Below are 17383 nucleotides of genomic sequence, written 5' to 3' on the forward strand. Positions count from 1 at the left end.
CTGATGGATGAGCTGTAGTAGGAACCATTATGTGATATTTAATAGGGATCATTAGATGGACACTGAACTTTGGAAAAAGTTGAGAAAATTACAACGAGAAAACTCTAAGGATGAAGTTCTATTTCAGAAAAGACATGTTATTGAAAATAACGCAATATGAAATTAGTGAACGAGCTATGATTCATTATTTTATGTTCATTTGATAAAGACTACATACAGTAGGTTATTACCGTCTTCCTTCAGTTGTTATGGGATAAAGACAAGACGGTTTCTGTTAATTGAAGGAAGAATTTTGATGGAAGTAGTTTATGATTAAAATATGTCAGATAGATGAATATGTAAACGATGCTATTCAAGGAAAAAAAAATTAAGTGAATAAGGTAGCGTATAGCAGTAAAGTGTAAAGAGAAAACCTATGGAATATAGTATACGAGGGAAGAAAGAGATAATGCATAACATCTAAAAGTACTGGCAAGTGACATGTGTAGCATTCATTAATAAATTTATTATTTTGGACACATTACTGAAAATAGAAATTAGCATTGAGCTATAAGAAGTGTTATTAGATTGTGGTTGATTGGGTTTGAATGGAAGTCCCTTAGACATTTTCTCGTCTGATCGTAATGAGTTTAATGTAGATGGTTATCAGGAGAACAAAACAGTACAAGAGGGCTTTCTTTTATTTATAAGGCGCTTTATTTTTTCCTGCAATACCAGAAAAAAATATTTGCGTGTATAAGTCACGACCAGTTTAAAAGTATGTTCGTCTTAATTACGTTAAAGAAGCTGACTACTTTAAGCATAAACAGGTTATCATTAAAATAATCAAGTACCGCACAAACAATTCCCACTTAATTAAATGATAGGCAGCGTTAACCTAAGAACAATAGTAATTTATGCTATAACGTAAGAGGATCGTTATAGGCGTACGTAATGGGTTTTTACCAGATTTTAAGCTCCCATCCCTCTCTGTAAGATATTATTATGAACAGTATCGTTTTACCATATCAAGATACAAATAAATATATTTCATGTTCTGAAGTGATATGGACTTGGGTACTTGAACCTCTCTCCATTTATCATATCCTGTGTACGCTACTGGACTTCATATAACGTTACTTATTCTGAAATAAGCGCAGTAATATACTGATTGGTGAAAGGGGATTTCGACATCAGGGAGGCAACAGGCTTAATGCTGACTCAATATTTGTGTTCTGGTAGTAGACTAAATGGGTTATTCCGATTTGACCAACCAAAATTACGTAAAAAAAAAAAAAAAAAAAAAAAAAAAAAATACAGCCGAAAAATAAACCAAAATTTAACTAATCTATGTGGTTCCTGAAGAGAGATTTTTCTGTAAGCTGAATTAAATCAGAATTTACAGTATTTTTCCTGTGCGTTGTGCTTGTGACGGTCTATTTTCGGCACACTAGGTGGACATGTTTTCAATACGTACTAAAGACTCTAAATATGATTTATTAAATTCACAAAGTATCAGTAACAACTTATGCACGGTTTTCGCCATTATGCACATTGCGTAATGTGTCAACTATTGTTTCGTTTAATTATAATACATGTTATGAGGAGTTAATCAATTCTATCTATTTTTATCATTGTTTTTCTTTCAGATGTTATTGCAACATTTCCTGCTCTTCAACTTGTTACCCTGAACATGTGTTTTTGTTCTTGTCAAAGGAGTTCACATCCTGTTTTCTTAATTTCTAAATGTTCCTTTTTATTCAACTTGTAAATGAGAAACCAAGCATAAATAAATATCTGACAAAATTAATGTAAAGACAGTATTGATCAGAGCATTTTCTAGTGTTCGTTAAACATTAACATAGCAATACAGAATGTCTCTATTTAAATATAACTAGTAGCTTGTCTGTCAATGTGTTCATCTGAGTATTTCCATCGTTCACAACTATCTATTTTTAATAAAATTCACACAAAGAAGCTAGGAAAGAAGGATAACAAAATTGTCTCATCTGTGTAAATAATGAAGTGCCACACACTGTCACTCAAAATAAAATGTTTGTATGAAGCTATAATTCGCAGATCTTAGACGGAAATGAGAGTTGAGTTGATTTTATTTTAGCGTTCCTTTCAGCAGCGAGGCTATATGAGACGTGGACCTACTGATTAACGTGGAATCCGAACCCACATGAGCTCCCCACGGCCAGATGAAATAAATAGTCTTGTAATACAGTGTAGACTTTCGTATTATAATGAATCATACTCATTTTAATGTTATGTGTACATTTCTTATGGCAAACGAATTGAAACTATCTCTGCCGCTCTGTTCATTCTGATATATGGAGCGTTTAGAGCACAAATGATCCAGGTCTAATTCTAATTACCAAAGTATTGAGGAAAGACATAAAGGGTGTATTCTTAGTTTAAATACATTGAAAAGTAAACACTACTTCTTATAAGATTTATGTATACGATATCTGGAAATGAACCTTTTAAGCACTAATGGGAACTTCAGGTAGAGATTTTAAGTATATTGTAATATCCCATGTGATGCTGTAAATAAACAATTCCACATGTCAGTGTTTACCAACACCACCACGTGGTTCGGCAAGAAGACTTTACACCAGAGGGACCTACAGTCACCTGCAGATGACGGCTTCTAGCCCCTCCCACGGAGCAGAAGACAACATCGGAGCAGCAGCGCCACCGCCACCCAAGGAACCCTATAAATTGGATGGACAAAGGCAATTCAGTACCAGTTTTCTGGCGACCCTCCTATAGTCTGCTACGGGATTTTAGGAGTAAGCTAAACCCAGGCCTCTAGTCTGCTACGGGACTACGCCTATCCTATCTCCTGGCTTTGCCTGCTACGGGGCTCTGTTGGCCACTTAACCCGCCTCTGCTTGCTACGGAGCATTGGTTTGTTAATTCCCCTTTGCTTAGCCTGCTACGGGACTCTGTGGAGATCCTGTCTGCAACCTTACGGTCAAAGACAACCTATAACCCTGTATATTAGAGAAATTATTAGTGTAGTATTTTGTATATATATATGTATATATATATATATATATATATATATATATATATATATATATATATATATATATATATATATATATATATATATATATATATGTGTGTAGTGGAGAAGTTTTATAATAAAAACTGCTAGTGGAAGATTGATTCCGGACACTCTTTTTATTAAATGCTCTACCTATACTTATATGAGACAAAGTTTTACGTCCGAAGTGACCAAAATTGGACATGGATCTCTTGTGAAGCAAGCTCCCCATATGTAAATGAGTGGATAAATATAGCTGATTGAAGTGACTGGAAATACATCTATTCTGGGACGCACTCACAGAGATCATCGACTGATTCCTTATTCAGCAATGTTGGAAACTCTACACATACTTGAACAGTTCTTGAATAGCATCCTTCTACAGATATTTAATGTGTCCTAAAAATTGGAATTCTCTTTACATTAGTAGTTTTCTTTTCATTACTACTGTAGTCATTTAATTTCACAGAATAAATTTTGTTTTACTAGTAATGTAAGTGTAATAGTGACTTATCAATTTTAAAAGTTAACTATTTAATGAGAGTAACTGATCGTGTATACTGAAGGACTAACAAAATTAATAACCGAATTAATTGATTATCTAACAAAATTGTTAAGTTAGGTTAGGTTAAGTTAGAAATCGTTGCGTTACTTTAAGTTTGATTAGGAAATTACCAAACCCCTGAGCAAATTTCGTAGGTCACTGACTAAAACAATATTATTTTACTATTATTTTGTGAAAAATCAAGCTGATAGTTGACTATAAATTCTTCAAACTGCTTGCTTCAATCCAAAGATCTGTAGTTGAGATGCAGAACATCAGATCAAAGCTCTCCCCGTTGGTCTAGTTGCTAACGCGTACGTCTTTGGTGCACGGAACCCCTGGTTCAATTTTTCTTGGAGGCATTTGAATGCACTATCGTGATTTGGATTCCACCTTAAACTGCTTGCTTGTGGGTTGTTTGAAAGTCTATGTCAGTAATCTTTGGTACACGATAAAACTCAAGAAAATACATTTTATGAAGTCAACTTATAAGGGATAAATTGATCCTGGTCTGGTACGCCAGAAGTGTAGGCTATTGCACACGAAAGGGTGGAATGGATATCTAACGCTAGCTATTTTCTTCTATGTCAAGTATTTAATATAACTTGATATAATTTAATATACACGTTGGCGTAAATGAAATGTTCCAAAGTAAAAAAAAAAAGTCTGGTTAATCAAAATAAACACCTCCTATAACCACATACTTTTACAATTTGTCAGTCAGCTATCGGAAGAATCTCCCGTGTCGTAAGAAGTCAAGTCTGGATTCTCCGATGCGAAGAATCCTCAACCAGACGTTACACAGCCAAATCATCAGAAAACCTTTTCCTTTCTAAGATGTGATCGAGATACCCGTAGAGGGGTAGTTAATGGGAGAGATTGATGAAATAGATGGGTGAAGAAGGATTTCGCACAACTCATGGAAGGGTGCAGAGTCCTTTGAGGGATACGTGACTGAACACAGTGGTGCCCACCCCCCCCTTATGTCCATGACGCACCCCCCAATTGTTCTTCCATGAAAAAATCTTCTTTTCGATTAATTTTACCCCCCCATCAAACATATTTATATAGATTTTTAACCCCCCAAATATTTCAATGACGCAGTTTGCGTCATAGCCCCCCCTTGTGGGCACCCCTGCTGAACATATTCGTGCAACATGAGGACATAATGTAGGTTGTCCATTACTGGATATTTTGGTACACATTTGCGGTGCATTTCATTGAGTTTAGAACTATTATGATCTTAGTTCACCTCGACGAAGATAGGAATGATGCATTATGTCTGTTTGTGTAATACTCTTAAAAATATATATTTTTCATCGAGATTTACTAATTTCATACCATATGATAGAACTCTAAATGCACCACTCTAATTCTAAAAAATATTTTTACCATTACAAGCAGCTAAAATAATTTCTTGCTATTAGTAGTCAAACCTTTACAATTTGAGCACAGTGTTGTTTAGTATTTTCAGTCATTTTCTTTTATAAAAAAGCCCTTTGAGCAAACTGAAGATAAAATATAGGATTTAAAGATTATTTTTCACTTTATTGGCATCCGAATACAGAATTTTTCCATTTTATTATAATTCGATACTAGAAAATTCACTTTTTTCCAACCCAAACACTAGGGTGACTGTGTTATTTCAATGAAGTTTGGTTTCACCTTTATAGATTTCTAATTCTTAAAACAAAAGAATTTGGGCCTTAGAAGATTCTCACGTGTTCAAAGAGACTTCACTTTACCAGCCGTAGGCATGACATGTGTGGTTACATTGAAGTAGAGCATGATGCGAAATGTATAATTTAAATTTTAGAGAAGACTCAATAAAAGTTAATTGAAACATTGAAATTAAATTTTAAAAATCTTCTATTTTTCTTTTATAAATAAAAAAATATTTTAATTAAAATGTATCCTGTGAGGGAAATTACAGATCATAAACATTGAGTAATTTTAAAGTTAGGTATTTAAATTTTAGATAGGCAAGTTCATGTGTGCGCCGGAAATAAAACGGAATGATCTCCTCTAGAATATTTGGACCATTTTTTCTTTGAAGAGACTGATACGAACATCTTCAAAGCTTCCATGGAACATCCATAGAACAAGGTATTTCGAACGGGGTAGCATCGCTTGTAACATCACATATCTCAAATTTGCGATTTTGAGTTCAACCGATACCTTGTTTGATTTCACGAGATCTACCGATCGCTGCAGGATTCATAGGTGACGTGGTTTTGCTCCTGAGGTATTAAGTTGATGAGAAGGTGGATCTTAAGGCAAAACCAGATTTGGTGCCTCACCAAAGGGCGTACGTTGAGTATGGTAAAGTAAAGAAACCTGAGATGCACTTATTACTTATCTCAACGATGTTATGTATTCCAGATCACCAGATTTCTTCTTGTGAATCTATCTTAAGATGATGATAAGAATCTACAAAGGGAGAACAACCATCCATGATTTCTCAGAAAACATCGCTAACAGAGTAATCAATATATATACAGAGATGTTGAGGTAGTATCAGAGGAATTTGTTCCAATCGGATGAACTTTTACTTTTTTTTTTCGTGAAACCTCAAATTTAATGGTCCATAACGCGGGGATCAAACCTTCACCGGGTTTAATATTTCGCAAACTTATTTATGAGATCCAGGTCCACCATCATGCCACATTTGTTCTGTTCGGATCAGTTTGGTTGAAATCTAAATATACAACAAAAAATAGGATGAGAATAAGTGTAGTGAAACACAAATGGATCTTAAAGTGGATGGAAGAATAGCTTGAGCATGTGATGTATTGTGGAAATCATTTTCGTAGCTATAATGTTTGTTGGAAAGACAAAAGCCATGGTGATTGGAACGAAACATTCGATGTCAAATATAGAAGTAGGAGGAAGAAAAATGAACAAGTGATTAATTTTCGATACTTGGGTAGTGTTATTGGTAACGATATGGAATGTGTACTTGAAATATAGGCAAGGATATGAATGGCGAAAGAAGCCTTTAGGAGGAAGAAAAGTCTGTTTTGTGGGATCTTGAAAAAAGAGTTGGCAGAAAGGCTTATATTTCGTGTACAGTATTGTATTGTATGGGGCAGAAACATGATCATTATGCAAAGATGATGAAAAACGACTGAAAGCTTTCGAATAAAATGTGGGTGCGGAGAAGAATGAAGAGAATTAGCTGGGTCGAGCGGGAAACGAATGGGAAAGTGTTAAAATGGTAGAGAAAAAACGAAAAATAGGTATTATTAACAGGAGGACGATAAACTGGTTGGAATATGGCTAAGAAGGAACTGTATTATGAGGGGGGGGCACGGTGGCTCAGTGGTAGAGCGTTCACCTCTGGTGCTTGGGGTCCCGGGTTCGATCCCAGCCCCCGCCAAGTGAACTTTGTGGTGGACAAACACCGTGCTCGTGGGTTTTCTCGGGGTACTCCCGTTTCCTCCCACTTTCTTCATTCCACCATTTCACTCATCTCTCATTATCACCGTCTCCTTTAGCCTCACCGGCATAACCGTGGGACGTAAAACTCAAAGATTTCATTTCATTTTTGTATTATGAGGGACGTACTAGAAGGTATGGCGGCAGGAAAAAGAGGAAGGGAGCGAAGGAGACTACAATTAATGGACTATATCAACATACAAAAATCATAGGTGAAGACAAAGAGGATACCGGATGACCGTGGAATATGAAAGCTTCTCAGTTGTAGCAGGTGACCTGCCAATAATGGCAGAATACCTACCTCTGTGATGATGATGATGAATGTTTCACTTACACATGCTACCTTCAATGTTTCGCTATCATGTCAAAAAGTACATCTATTTATGGAAGTGAACATATACTTATTAATAATTTCTTCATGAAAAATTTATTTTGTATTATTCATATTAGCCTTCTGTGTGTATGTACGCATATCATGTGAAAATATGTGAAAACACTATTGAAATTCAGTCCAGATTTTAAATTCACGCCATACTACTACATTCTAGTTCCATTGGAGTTGTGATATTAAAAAAGAGAAAAAGAAAAAGTAAATGTATTATAGAGTTTCTAACGGAGACTAGCATTTCCGTTTCCACAATAACCACAGATAAACGTACAGGGAGACAGACAAATGTTTTCATTATTAATGGAAAGTCAAACTGACGTCCTTCATCATTTATTCAACAGGAAACCTGAACGAAACTTCACTCTAATATTAAGGCTGAAGAGCATACAAAATGAATCCTCTCCAAAAAAGAAACAAAAGTAAAAATATAGACTAAATGCATCTAAATTGTCTTTACTAATCTACGGATGTGTGTTTATCGTACAAGTCTGAGTTAATACATGATCATAGTTTGACATACACAAAAGATTAAGAATTGTACAAAAAAAAAAAAAAAGGGTCCTAGTAAAACTTGCCGATTAACTTTTCAAAATTTATAACTTCCGACGACTGCACGTTATAGAAAACTGTAATAAAGTCAATAAATTAGTTCTGAAATTAACAGATGAAAAACTCATCTATGGTACAAAAGATCGATACTTCGTCTGGAAGCTGTATGGCTTTGTAAGAAATATCATATACGTGTGTTTCTTCGGTGTTTTTCATTTTCTCACATTTCCTTGACTCCACAATTAATTCTTACTTACAAATAGTCTGGTCGTAACTGGTAGAAACATATCTAATTGTTACGAGTATTTATGTCACTGTTAGGAGTGTGTGACATCATGAAGGGAAGACAAAAAACAATAGGCGTAATCTGCTAGTTATCAGCGCATATTCTATATAGGGAGTAAATGAACTCAGTGCCAGGCGTATTTTGATGTGTATTCCCCACACCAAAATACGATAAAACGTTCATATTAACACATGTCCGAAGCTGCATAGTTTCCGAGTGAGAGGCTGGAGAAAATGAAAAAAAAAAAAAAAGCATCTTTAGAGTGGTGTTTTTTAAAACAAATTATCAGCGTATATCTGAATTTCGTCCCAGAAAGCAACCTGTACTATCCAACACTGCAAATGAAAAGCATGTCCAATGACTGTGAAAGCGATTCCCCAAAAGTGTCTGAACTAGATGGATCGAAATAAGTATGGAAGAAAGGATGTATTACTAGGAAACAGCAAATCGTTGTTTTGCAGGTCGATATTGTAATCAGATTCTACATGACGAAAGTTTTTAAAATGTTATGGATGGATGCATAACCATAGATAAGTGACTGTTGTACTGTAGTAATGCAACAAGTTTCACGAATAGAGATCATTAAACGAACACGGTACAACTGTATGGATGATTAGGTATTTCGGGCGTATCTTCGTCATCAATCGGAGGTGTAATACCTCTAGGCAAAATCACTAGAAAAAAAAATGTAGTGAATGAACACCACAGACTTAATCAATGTATAACAGTAAGTTACTAAGCGACTAATGAAACATCAGATACTCTTGAAAACCCTAATCAGGAAGGATGCAGACACAACATCAAGATATGTGTGAATACTGTGTGTGCGGTCAGAGAACATGTGAATCAATGAGTGGCAACAATGTCAGGAGGAGGATAAAGCACCGATAGGCATAGGATACGTAACTTCGAGATTAATTCTCTTCTGTGAACTTTCTTTGTACATTCATAACAGATATTCAAAATATTGGCTACTAATTAATTACAACATTTGCAATCATCGTGTTTCGTTGCACTTTGCAAAAGAATTTATCTTCACCTCGCATAGAGTCAAATGGTATTGATGCTAAAAGTGTTAACCGGTGTTTTGCATACAACGCACTTCTCGTACCCCCACAGAAAGAGCTCTGAAGAGAGCGGATCCTAAAAACAGGGCATCTCCTAATCACTCACTCTCAGAAGAATGTCAAGAGATTCGCCAGGCTTGGTGATTGAAGTGTTACCTTTTTACTAAGTCCATAGCTGCCGAGAAGTAGCCACACACTGAATTAAATAAAATAATCGTCATTTTTACAACACAACTTGAAACAAGTTATTAAAGCGAATCTCAAGCTATTGACTTTTCCTTGTCCTAGAACCCCATCTTTCCGTCTATGTTCAAACTCAGCTCTTCAAATGTGAAATGTCTAGTTTTATATCCATAGTTATGTCCTGTAGGCTAAAGGAGAGAAAAGATCGTGTAAGTGAATGAAATTAAGAACTGGCTAAATGTAAATGAGGGAAGAAACGAGAGACCCCCCCCCCCAAAAAAAAAAAACGCACGTACACTGTATTGCCCATTACAAACTCTGAAACTCTGGGATCAAACCACAAACTCCTCACACCAGGGTTGGGCACACTGCTACTGAGACATCGTACCCGACCTGAAGTCCGGGTTTCGGTTTCGGGACGAAAATCAATTGCAGTATATAATTACAAGTGTATACAGTTAACATTATTTCTTATCATTTTCTCACTAAGTGACGATTGTTCAATTGATACAGCGCTAACTTCACATTCGGGCTACGAGGGATCAAATTTCATTTATTATCTTTCCACCTACAGTTGCATAGAGGGTTTCTACAATAATTAATACACTGGTTCTCATTCACTATCTTTTCAACCCGATGATTGTTCGCCTAGGAAAATCATACCTCCGCCTGATGACAGACATATGCCACAATTTCTTAACCATCCATGTAGTTGTATTGCGTTCCTAAATGATTTCCATCCTCGGGATTTGTGCCTGTCTAAAATAATCACTTTCTTGTGGTTATGCAACCACTCTTAAATATTAAATTATTCCAACACATTAAATCTGATTGCTGTATCAATTTGCCGACAATGAATTCCTGTTTCCAAGTAATACACCCTTTCGCCTATCCTTATTAAAGAGACTTTTCAGAAATTCCATCATATTCTGTAGAGATTCATGTTCATTGTACACGCTTTGTATCTATAGTTTTGGAGAATACGAGCCACTCGTATATAGTTACTTTCTGTGACGAAATCGTAGATCGCCAGATGCACAACAAAAGATGTAATGCAACTATTGGCAATAAACGACGTACTTTTTAGCGATATAAAAATTAGTTTTTCTTGATTTTCTCCAAAACTACGCATGGGAATTTAGTCTCAACCATGTTACTTTGTTCAGATCAATGATTTAACAATTAATACAGGTGTTTTGTTCACAATATTTAAGTTAAAACAGAAATTAAAGACTACGAGTTAATTATAATTTAGGGCTATATCTCATTAACCATAGTAGGTACTATAATCTTGCTAGTATTGTGATAAAGAGCTTGATAAGGGTATTCACAGTATTAGTTTCACTTCAAAAGTAGTGTGGTTAGCATACAGCATCGACTATTAGTCTTATTAAAAATATAGTTTTTGGCTGGGAAAGTTTTATTGTATTAGTTTAACATTCAATTGTTTTGTACCGAGACTAAAAGAGACAGTGATGATGGCAGGTGGACTGAAAAAGTGGGAGGAAACAGAACCCTCGGGTGGGAAAACGGTGCTTGTCCACTATTAAGATCACTTGACAAGAGCCAGGATCGAAACCGGGATCCTACGAACCAGAGGTGAAAACACTACAACGGAGTCACCAAAATTAGTATTTCTATAACCTCACCACTCCATTTTCAATATTGGGTTACTTTACTGTGGAAAGTCTATCATAGTTTTACCGAAACTGATTTGTTTGAAGAGTAGTTTTACACTGATTATCATAGTCTACTAATGTTATATTCTAGTACTTCCTTATAGGGGGCCGCGGTGGCTCAGTGGTAGAGCGTTCACCTCTGGTGCCAGGGGTCCCGGGTTCGATCCCAGCCCCCGCCAAGTGAACTTTGTGGTGGACAAACACCGTGTGCGTGGGTTTTCTCGGGGTTCTCCCGTTTCCTCCCACTTTCTTCATTCCACCATTTCATTCATTACTCATCATCACCGTCTCCTTTAGCCTAACCGGCATAACCGTGGGACGTAAAACTCAATGATTTCATTTCATTTTCCTTATAGGGAAATGGTTAGTGCCGTCGTTCAGGGTTCAATTCCTAAGTGAGACACAATATCTTCATTCAGCATCGTGAGGTAATAGAAAAGTTATTTAAATGAAGTAGAAACAAAGTGCAAATTGATGTGCAGAGTTAGTAATACTGGGTATAAAGGTCAATGTCTTGAACGTACATTATCTAACTGAAAGTTGTTTGGCAAGCCATAACAGCCTATATCCTCGATGTTTTATAGTGGCCTGTGGTTTATTCCTCGTTGGACGCATTCCGCTACTTTCAACAATAAAATACAGGCTGGTGGGTGAGTGATTGTATAGTGCTTCCGTACCGGTTTTTATTTTGGCTTTAGTGGTTAAGAAAAATACCGTTTCATTAGCCAACAAAAGGACACTAACACACCTTACACTATCGTTTGCTTTGCAGTGCCTCTCAGTTCCACACTGCCAGAGCCCACCATCAATAGTAGCGTTTTTTATTGCGTACCGGACTGGAGCACAGATAGCTCTAGAGACACCCAGAAAGTTTACCTGCCACAACCATCACTTCCGTTTCAATTAAGTTTATATTAGTAATATGAAGGTCCCTTGAGTATTTTTTCCAGATTCGTAAGTAATGAAAAACTTATGATTTTCAACATCGCTTTTTACGAAATCAGGATTTTGCATATTAGCCGCTTCGTGATGCATAGGATATGCGATATTCGCCAGTTCGTAAAAACATCAACGATATGTTGTAACATTGCTAAATTTTATTGCTATTCACTCGCAACATTTAGAGCTTCCTGGTGCTATACAGTTAGCGTAGGTTCCTTCAGTACGGGAGACCGGGACTAAACAAACACAAAAATTTAAAGAAAATACGGAGTATGATAAGAACAGTGTTTGTTTTCAAACAAAAATTGTCAGATGTCATAAGTATTATACGTAGAAATGAAAAATAAAATTTATATTGTTTCGTCTATAGGAAACAGATGAATAATGAAAGTGAATGATAATGAAAGAGTTGGTGGAACGAGAATGTGGCAGGAAACGGGTGAACCCTAAGAAAACTGCGGACGCGATTTACTTGGCGTGGAATCGAATCAGGAGCCCCTAGTACCAGAGGTGAACACCATTTTACATTTGATCTATGCTATGTTCCAGATTAGATGCAATTTTGTGTAAAGCAGGTCTTAGAAACGTAAGTCTTGTGAAACTAAACCAAATTAATATTATATCCAAGTAAGTAAATGCAGTAGTATTGAAAAAAAAAAAACGTATAACTCATTATTCTATTTTTTTTTTTTTTTATTAGATTGTAAAACTTTAGCATGGTAAAACGCCACTGTATCGGAGTTATTTCCTAGCTCTCTCCTTCCCTGCTCCCAAATATACCTACAATTTATCACTGGCTGTTCTGCTTCTCAAAATAAATGTCAAATTACGTGAAACTCTCACTAAGAGATGGTGTCAAGAATACAAATTAAGAATCCATCTGGAGGAAATAGATCCAATCCCTAACAAAATACTACATATTGAATGGAAGAACAGCTGCGCTCTGAAGAATCGGATTTTCTGATACGTGTACACGACGCTCACGAAAGTTCCAGGAAAGGATTAAATATCTTGACTGAAAGCTCTTACTCAATACTTTGTTTCTCAGACATAGTAAAAGCTTATCTCTCCTGGGTGAAGAATTGAAAATTGAGCAACATGAATGCATTGGAAAAAAGATGTGTCTGCATTCAAAAGAAGGTTATTGTCGAAAACACACTGAAATGATTGCGCCTAGTTGGCATAAGATTGCAGATTCCACGGGATGCAACTTTTATTAATAAATCATTTTTATCGCCAAAAGAGAAAAGAAAAGGAAGATTTCATGATTGTAACAGAGATTAAGATGTCATAGGAAACTAAGACCCGGGTACTTACGCCAGGAAATTCAGCATTATGCATTAAAAATATTTAAACAAGCACGTAGAATCCTGAGTCCGAAGTGCACATATAGAAGAAACTTTATAGTTACTGGCATTTAAAGAAAACCTGGATGAACTCCTTCGGAGTATATTACTAGTGATGCACATTGTCAAACGGACCGAAAGCTTTTCCAAATCAAAAGTATTTTTGGTTTAAAGTAAGACGGAAAGAGCCCAATAGCTTCTCCCTGCTCTGAACCAGAATATATGCCTATAGAAATCTTAACTTGATTTGACGATCTAGTACAGGTTGGTGTTTCTCTCATGATATTATATATAATACTAACCCACAGTCATTAGTTTTGTGTGGAAAGTTCCATTTTTACCAAGTAAACTAAAGAGAAGTAAGAAAGCTACTGAGCAGAACGTTACTCTTATTTTCCAAAACTTTATGTAAAATGTATTAACGAACAAATTAAAAAATAAATGAAATCTTTAAGTTTAACGTCCCACAGTTATGCCGGTTAGGCTAAAGGAGACGGTGATGAGAAATGAATGAAATGGTGGAATGAAGAAAGTGGGAGGAAAAGGGAGAACCCGAGAAAACCCGTGAGCATAATGTTTGTCCACCACGAAGTAGCTCAAGTGGTAGAGCGTTGGCTTCGCATTCGGGAGGTCGTGGGTTCGAATCCCGCTGCCGACCATCCTGACTGAGGTTTTCCAGGGTTTCCCTCAGTCCTACCAGGCAAATGCCGGGATGGTACCTACTAAACAGGCCCTGGCCGATTCCTTCCCAAATCCTTTCCATTGTTGTTATTGTTGTTGTTGTTGTTGGATATCCAGTGTAAAATGGCCTCTGAGCTGTATCTGGTGATTGTTAAATAAATAAGATAAATAAAGTCCACACGGCGCGAGCTGGCATACGAACAAATTAGGTATGTGTTGAAAGTAAACAAGTCAACTAAACAAGTAAATTAATCATATCAGTAATATAACATTCTAGGCGAATACAATATGACATCGCATTCAAATTAACTAATTTCATTGTTTTTAAGTCAATCTTTTTAAACACGGACTCAACTTGCTTTCACTTCTTTTTCTAAGCTACACTCAATTGAATTGGTCTGGTTCTAACATACCCATGAGGGTCTCGTTCTCCGCTTAATCATGTTTTATTTCTTTAATAAAGGGTCTTTCCTAGTAAGATGGTGAAATCGGCCCTTGATCCAAATTGACTCAAAAGGTTACCCTTGACCTAAAACTACCTCAAAAAATGTTTTACCCCCTACCCCTTCCCCTTCCCCTTACCGAATTATCGTATTATACATGCTCAAAATTGAATATTTTTAATTTTGGTGGGGTGGTAGAAAAATTTTGAAACTTTCACAGATTGTAGGTACTATCTAGATGTAAATGTGCATTTTTTTCAAAACCATTGATGCGTATGTTCTTTATTTTTTTGCGTGTTGAAAATTTCAAAAAATTGTAGAAAAAATTGGAGGGGACACGTCCCTGATTTTTTGTTTAAAAAAATTGTTATACCGTTAGGTACAACATTTTTTTTTGAACCTGAAAGTGATGGCAACTTTGTCAAAAAGAAATAAACCTGAAACCAAACGTGTTTTTCGCACAGTTTTCCCACCATTTTAGGGCCACCGTGAGGGCCCCTTCAAACAATCCTTTGCCAAAGTTCACAACTTTCATTTCTCTTGCGTCCCTTCCGCTTCTGTTGTTTGTCTGGGTAACCTTTGGGTCAATACAATCCAATTTGGATCAAGGGCCGATTTCACTATCTTAGTAGGAAAGACCCTTTGTACATGTTTGGATAAAGCCTGGAAAATCTCTGGTTCACTTGAAGTGGCACTCTTCATTTTGTTTGTCGTTCAGAGACCCCGTCGACTAGGGATCCTACGTGCCTCTGATAAGAGCTCAACCACTGAAAAATTTATTCGTAATAAAATTTAAAAGAACAATTATTCAGTTTTTTTTTTCTAGGAAAGAATTACTGTAATCTTTATTTTTATTCTCAGATGTATATGCAATCTTTTAAACAAATAATTTTATTCAGTTCTTTTCATTTTTATAAATAAATATTTATATTGTTTCGGAAAATGGAAAACATACAGCCTGTATAAATTGAATCATGTAGAAGGGATTTGAAGACGCTACTAGACACAAGCATGACTGGTGACGAACCCTGCGTGTATTACAAAACAATAAAGATTTGTTCTGTGGCTACCGCCGCAATGCATTTACGGTACATGCTTTTCTGGAATTAGTTGTTAGCGATCGTAGCTACCGCTTGAAAATGCCCTAGCGTTCCTACTCGTATCGCTATTTCTCAGAATATATTTAAAACTTTTGATTTTAATCGTTATCCAATCTATTCTTGCAAGGGGTTTTGCATGTGAAACATAATAAACTCTTTTTTGTGAAATAATATTTTCCACGATAGAACGATCCAAGCAATATTAAGATATTAGAAACCGAATTCGCCGGATATTCATCTAATAATTTGTTATCTTTAGATTTGAATTTTCAAGAGCGACACTGGAAAACTTCAAATGCAGGAAGCATCCTGAATTCCAGAAAACAGAGGTCAATGTCAGTTCTCTAGATCCTGTTTCACCTGCGTCTTCCTGCAACACTTCCTCCTTGCCAATTATCGGTGGTCTAAGAAGTTGGGTGCTATCTCCTTGAGAAAACGACAGTATGGAATTTTGAAGAAATAAGACTCTTTAATTAAACAACCTTATGGGGTTAAACTATTATTACGATACTACCATTTTCTAATACTTTAATTTGTTGGCGAAAAGGACACTACAAATATATTCGAAATAAAAGGATTTTGTAATGAAAAGTTCTGCCATTAATTTTTCTCTTGTGATATCCCCCAAAATAAGTAAAATTTTGTGAAAAAAAATCAAAAAGTGTTGCGTAACAAAGGGGGAGGGGTTCAGCCTTGCATTACGAAGTGTGACAAAGGAGAGGGAAGGGAAGAAATTGATCAAAAACAGCATTACGTAATATGTTAAGGGCCCCTAATGCCTATTACGTGTGCTACCTATCTGAAATACGTTTTTCAATGGCTCCAATGTCTTCATTAGTTCTCGGGATATGTACCTTCAAAGCAATGTGTACAAAATAAAGTGGTCTTTTCATCGATTTCGATTGCTGGTCATGACCAATACTATCATTCCTCAAAATAAAGAGAGAGAGAAAGAGAGACAGAGAGAGAGAGAGAGATATCCGGATGTTGAAAGATTAGAATAGTACCACTGTGCCTATGTGTTATTTTGGCCATTTAAAATATGACTATATGCCATGTGGAAATTTTGTGCTCACATCTTGTATTCACTGGTCTTCATTGTATCTTTTAGAGGTGAAGTTGACAAAATCATTCAGTTTGCTCACAGAATTGTTATCATGGAGATGAGATACTGCAAAGTTGTAGCTCTAAATGACAACAAATACTTGTTTCTAAGTGGCTGAAACTAGATAACTTAAACGAATTCTTTGTTATAATTGGCCACCGACATTTTGGGATGAAGTCTCTGATGACTTCGATTTTTCTTGTGTTCTTAGATAATTTGGGAATGCTGATCACGAAACTGAACTTATTTTTACCCTAACACATCAGGTTTTTGCACAAAAAACACGAAACATGTGAAAATTATGGAATTTGTGCATTTTTGAAACAAAATTTTAAAAAATGAAACTCTAGATGAATACAATGTTGTGTGTTTCAAAATTATACCTTTATGTAGTTTTCAAAAATATGATTAGGTTTTCTATAGCCCGTCTACTTTTCAATCTACAACTAATTTTCACATATTAGTGTTAAAATATACACATACTTATTTATTACGTAAGCAAGAATGGAAACCCTAGGTATAAATACTTCAATTTCACTTATGGATATTTATGTATTTTATGATAAATAGCCAAACATATGTCTGCAATGTTAGA

The sequence above is a fragment of the Thermobia domestica genome, chromosome 4 (assembly GCF_964235325.1).
Source record: "Thermobia domestica chromosome 4, izTheDome1.hap1.1, whole genome shotgun sequence".
Taxonomy (NCBI): domain Eukaryota; kingdom Metazoa; phylum Arthropoda; class Insecta; order Zygentoma; family Lepismatidae; genus Thermobia; species Thermobia domestica.